This window comes from Myotis yumanensis, unplaced genomic scaffold (genome assembly GCF_028538775.1).
Source record: "Myotis yumanensis isolate MYYU_CA2020_CCGP unplaced genomic scaffold, mMyoYum1.0.hap1 SCAF_2, whole genome shotgun sequence".
Taxonomy (NCBI): Eukaryota; Metazoa; Chordata; class Mammalia; order Chiroptera; family Vespertilionidae; genus Myotis; species Myotis yumanensis.
This window is the reverse complement of record NW_027223753.1, coordinates 120,538,679-120,544,678: the sequence shown is the minus strand read 5'-3', so window position 1 is coordinate 120,544,678 and position 6,000 is coordinate 120,538,679. Positions and strand designations below refer to the sequence as shown.

The 6,000-nt window shown below is 43.1% G+C and overlaps 1 pseudogene; it reads left to right on the top strand.

Moving 5' to 3' along the window:
* The first annotated feature begins 1,839 nt into the window (after positions 1-1,839).
* Positions 1,840-6,000, top strand: part of LOC139002571 (phosphatidylinositol 3-kinase regulatory subunit beta pseudogene) — a 71,868-nt pseudogene continuing 67,707 nt past the window's right edge.

The window sequence follows — 6,000 nt, the reverse complement described above, 5'->3', positions numbered from 1 at the left end:
TCCAATAAATACATTGGTTTGCTTTATAGTTTACAACATATTTCTTGTATCTAACAGTATTTAAAACTTATAAAGTGGTGTCTTTTCAATGTTTGTTTGAATTCTTTAGTGCTTGCTTAAAAAGTAATATCATAAATAAAATACTGCTCTTTTGCTTTTATCAAATACATCCCAGATTTTTTTAAAAAATTGTTTTGTCACCAGAAATGCAATCCTAACAATCACTGGCTACTGTTTGGAAAAGTCAGGGAGGAGATTCATTACCTCACTATTATGTTTGTCAATACTGTGACAGTTAATACACTTCTGGGTTTCAGACTCCTTGTAGCCATAAGCACTGATGCTCTCCATAGCAAGCAGCTTGTAAGTGTCTGCTGTTGCTACAATGAGTTTTTATCAATGTCAGTACAAATTTTGTCTTTAACTTTATTGTTGTTTGTCATGGTGGATGCATACATATTAACAATAGTGAATGGATTTGATTTGAAAGCAATATTCAGTTTTAGTTTAGGTGAAGACATTCTTGTGACTTATTAAACTTTCTTCAGTACAATAAGAACAATAGAATTATTTTTAGAATATAATAAAATACTGACTTCTAATAATTAATATCTCCAATAAGGACTTTTTGCCTTTTTCAAATGTTTTACTTTTCCCCCTCAGTGCTGACTTTTTTTAAAAAAATTCTATATCATGTCATATTTGCCACATGGAATGCTTTTGATTTTCATCCACAACTTTTCATGGAACAAGCACTTGCTAATTATCTATTATGTATAAATCACTGTGCTAAGAAACAGAATTATAAAGATAAATAGGCCATGGTTTGTGTACTCAAGGAATTAATATAACAGAAAATTAAAAAAATATTATGAAAGATGAATGGCACTTGATTTACTCATTTCTTCAACTGTAATCTATTAAACAGTCATGGTAAGCACCCTAGTTTCTAGGAATACAAAAATGAACTGAATGCAGTCTCTGTCTTTAATCGCTTCTATTGGGACAACAGACATACACAGAGATCAATATAATGTATTATTATGAATATGCATAGGTATAGAGATATGTGAATGGTGTTTTGATGCACAGAGAATTCAGAATTGTTGGGATGAGATGTTACCTATGTGGTAAAATACAGTTATAAAGATATAAAGTTAGAAACTTTACTAAATATGGTGCACATATGATTAACATAGTGTAAATTGTAATACAGAGAGTGGTAAGAGATAAGATCAGAGAGTAAAAAGGGCCAGATTTGAAAGACTTTTAATGTCATGTCAGAGAGGTTGACATTTACTCTTTGGTGAAAAATGAATAATAAAATTTTTTTAATAGATAAGCAGTACAATTATATTTGCATTTTGATACATCATTTTTCTAGTATGTTAGGAATTGAATTTTCTTGGTACAATATACAAAGTAAGAGAGCTGAATTACAAGGTTGAAACATTACAGTGGGCCAGTGATGGCCACAGGCTGAATGAAGAGGGTAGTGTGTTTACCACCTCAAGTCAAGTTTGATTTTAGACGAAGACTATAACTTTCAGGAGGGCAGGTTAAAATCTAATTTGTTAATAACCATATATATAGTGACAAGCACAATTTATGGAATGTTGTAGTCATTTAGTATATTTATTAAATTAATATACAACAAAAATAGATATAAAAGTGCATTGGAAATATTCATTTAACATATTCACTAGTATATTCAGATATGGATGTGAATCTTAGAAAGAAAGAAGCAATTTGCTATATGAATGTGTAACATAGAATGTAGTCTGGGCTAGATTTCTACTCAGAGCCATTAACGTATAAGTGATAATTGAAATGAAGAGAATGGATGGTAACAGAGAGTGTGATGGTGATATGAATAGAACCTTAGGAGATGACAAAGGTAAGTATAGATTGAGCAGAAAAGCAGGAATTTTTACACAGAAATGAGGAAACAGTTCTGGAAATCTAGAAGAATTTTCACATATCTGTTCAATCAAATGTACACTGTGTGGGATAAGGAGTAGTCTACCTTTGAAAGCACTGATAGAAGTTATATGATGTGGGAAAGAGCTGGAATTTAATTAAAAGTTAGTGTATGGACCACATAGACTAAGAAAACAATTTATTTTGTTCCATGATCTGTAGTGGAAATATTTAAAGGGAAACAACAAGAGATTTTGTAAAAGGAAAGGAAGTATATAAAATAATAAAAATGAGAATATGGTATCTATCTATCTATATATATATAAAGAGTCAGCTACTGTAATGACCTGAATGACCAGAGACAAAAACACCACGGCCTCTCGCCCAGGCTGGCCCCGCCCCCCAGGGAGTGGTTAGGGCCCCCATAGGCAATGCGATAGGGTGCAAGTTTGATGGGGAAACGTGGAAGATATAGAAAGGGAGGTCTTAAGGGTCTGTGGGGTTGGGGTGGTCAGCCTGGGGTAGGTTTGGAGTGTGCTGGGGAAGGAAGAGGAAGATCCGATTGGAAAACGGCTCAGCACAGTACCTTTCTCATTGTGAACAAGGACAGCGCCAGTCGTGGACTGAATGGGCAGTTGTTTCATGAGTGTGCTTGGGACCGACATATTCATGCCAGTGGCAGTACTCCTGAAACTTCACTGATTCCAAATAGTAAACAGCTATCAATGTCAAAGAAAGGAAAAATTCTCTCCAACTAGAGGCCCTGGACTTGCAATACGACTGAAGGAAACACGGTTTAAGGAGAAGCTAGAAAAACCAGAAGTATGTGACTAGAGGATTGTGGGATTGTGGAGGATGCCTGGGCACCTATGGCTAGAACGTGAGCCTGTTATTGCGCATGTGCATAATCAGCCCTATCGTCCTCAGTCTCACAGTATTTGGACGTGACTTCAAGCGAGAATTTATTTCTATTGAGGTTTGATGTTCCCTTGCGGTGAGGAAGATCAGAATTAAAGGTTGTGTTTGTTACCGTGGTTTGAAGCAGAGGACAAGAGCCGCGAGTAAGACCAGCTCTAGGAGGAGTACACACGCACCTCCCAGGAACTGTAGATGAAGCGCACCACAATCAAAGCCTTCAATGAAACCATCAAGATCTTCAAAGAGCAGGGCCAGACTCAAGAGAAGTGCAGCAAGGAGTATCTGGAGCACTTCCGGCGTGAGGGCAATGAAAAAGAGATGCAGAGAATCCTGCTGAACTCAGAACGGCTTAAATCTTGCATAGCAGAGATCCATGAGAGCCGCACAAAGCTGGGACAGGAGCTGCGGACACAGGCCTTGGACAACTAAGATAAGTGCATGAATAGCCTGAAGCCAGACCTCATGCAGCTGTGCAAGATCCGAGACCAGTACCTGGTATGGTTCACCAAGAAAGGTGCCCGGCAGAAGAAAATCAACGAGTGGTTGGGAATCACAAATGGGACTGAAGACGAGTATGCACTGATGGAGGATGAGGATGACCTCCCCTACCATGAGGAACAAACCTGGTATGTGGGCAAGATCAGCCGCACGCAGACTGAGGAAATGCTGAACAGCAAGCGGGATGGTACCTTCCTCATCCGTGAGAGCAGCCAGCGGGGCTGCTATGCCTGCTCTGTGGTGGTGGACAGCGATACTGTGTCATCTACCACATGGCCACTGGCTTGGGTTTTGCGGAGCCCTACAACCTGTACTGGTCTCTGAAGGAGCTGGTGCTGCATTACCAGCACACCTCCATCGTGCAACACAACGATAAGCTTACTGTCACAATGGCACATCCCCTGCGAGCCCCGAGCCCCCACCTCCCCTCCCCAAAGCCCGCTGACTCATGCAGAACAGGACTCCATCTTTCTATCTGCCTGTCTCTCTTCTTTGTGAATCTTTCTCTGTCTCAATCTCTGTCTTGCTTTCTCTGAGTCTTTCTCTTCCTGTCACTCTTTCTATTCCCATTTCTGTCCTCTCTGTCTCTTAGTCTCTGTACCTCTAAGTCTCTGTTAGAGGAGCATACCTCCTCCATCCCATGCCCCCGTTCCCCATGGGCACTGTCCACCCCTGGCTCTGGCTGCCCCCACCAGTTCCTACAGTTCCCCCAAGCACCCCCTGCCTATACCTGCCATGTTTACAAAGGCCCCTGGGGTGCTCAGCCCCAGCCTGGTGCCCTGATTTTTAAGCCATAGACCTGGGGTCAGGGCAGGAAGAAGGCAGGAAGGAACTGCACTGGGCCACTCTCAAGAACCTCCGCTGTGATATTTGGGGTTGGGCGGGGGCCAGGGGTGGGGGGTGGGGAGCTGGTCCTGCCCCACAGACCCAACTTCCCCTCCAAACCCTGAAGTGAAACCCGCACCGGTTACCCCCATATGGAGCTGCTGCCCAGAAGCCCTCCTCCCACAAAAGCAAAATTATTAAAAATAACCTCAAGAGCTGGGCCCTATCTGACCCCAGGCTTCCCAGGAACCAAGGCTTCTGCAGGTACTGCTGGGCCAGCTGAGATGCACTGCTGCCCACAGCACTTCTATTCAATGCAGTTTCAAGGCTTCTCCTTGATATGGTTGGGTTCTGATTTTGTTTCCTTGACTGTAAACCCATTTTCTCCTCTTTTGGGACAAGAACCCCGGGTTTCTATGCTGCCATGGACTCCCCTCCTGCCTGCCCAGCTAGGCTGGCAGGTGGGTTTTGTGTGGTATATTGATACTGATGTGGATATAAAACATTGAACTCAAAAAAAGGAAAATTAGATAGTGACTAATAAGAAACTTTGGAGACAATGAAGGGCAGTTTGTCCAGACTGTTGAGAGCTAAGAATTTGAGTTTAGTTGGGATAGATATCCTGCTAATAGCACCTGATGCCTGAAATCAGAGCACTCTGCTTTTAGGTTTTCCAGTTCAAGTTTTTGGAGACTGCCTATTAAAACATTCCTGGCTGGAAACTATATAAAAGCCCATAAATATTAAGTATTTGCTGTGTTTACCATGCTTAGCTCTCTGTAAGGAATATGAAATAATGTTAAATGCCTCATGTTCTCAAGAAACTTGACTTTTAAAATAAAAAATAAAGAAGAAATATAAACATTAAAAATAAAAAAGAAGAAGCTTGAGTTTTACGGGTGAAATCAGGCAGCCAGGTGAGCGGTTAAGGGTGATCAGACAGGCAGGCAGAGCGATTAGGGGCGATCAGGCAGGTAGGCGAGTGGTTAGGAGCCAGCAGTCCCAGATTGCGAGAGGAATGTCCCGGATTGTGAGAGGATGCAGGCCGGGCTGAGGGACCCACCCCCGTCACACACGAATTTCGTGCACTGGGCCTCTAGTCTACATTAATAAAAGAGAAACATGGTAATTAGCGTACGACTGCTACCCTTTTCATAGGCTAATCAGTGAGTATATGCAAATTAACTGTCAGCCAAGATGGCGGCTGGCAGCCAGACAGCTGGAAGCAAACATGAGGCTTGCTTGCTGCAGTGAAGGAGGACTCCAAAGTTCCCCGCCTGTGCTGCTGGCCTCTGAGCTGGCAGTTTGAAACTTTGTAACAAATATAGAAGCTAAACAAAACCCTGGGATCTCAGAGCTAGAGTTATACATTGTTTCGATTATAGAACGCAAACAAACCAGTGGAAGCCTCAGAGCTAGAGCCAGAGTTAAACCTGGCCCAGAATAAAATAAAAAAAAGAGAAACAAAAGGAGCGGTTGGGAGCTTCAGTCAACAACCACCAGCCTGAAAGCAGCCCTCAGCCCCTCACCCAGACTGGCCAGGCACCCCAGTGGGGACCCCCACCCTGAAGGGTGTGTGACCAGCTGCAAACAGCCATCATCCCCTCATCCAGGCTGGCCAGGCATCCCATTGGGGACCCCCACCCTGATCCAGGACACCCTTCAGGGCAAACCAGCTAGCCCCCAGGCCTCTATCCTATATTGTAAAAGGGTAATATGCCTCCCAGCACCGGGATCAGCGGAGCCTCGAGGCCTCCTGGCACCGGATCAGCGTGATAGGGGGCAGCGCCCAAACCCCCTGATCACCCTGCGACTCTGTGTGTGACAGGGTGCAGCGTC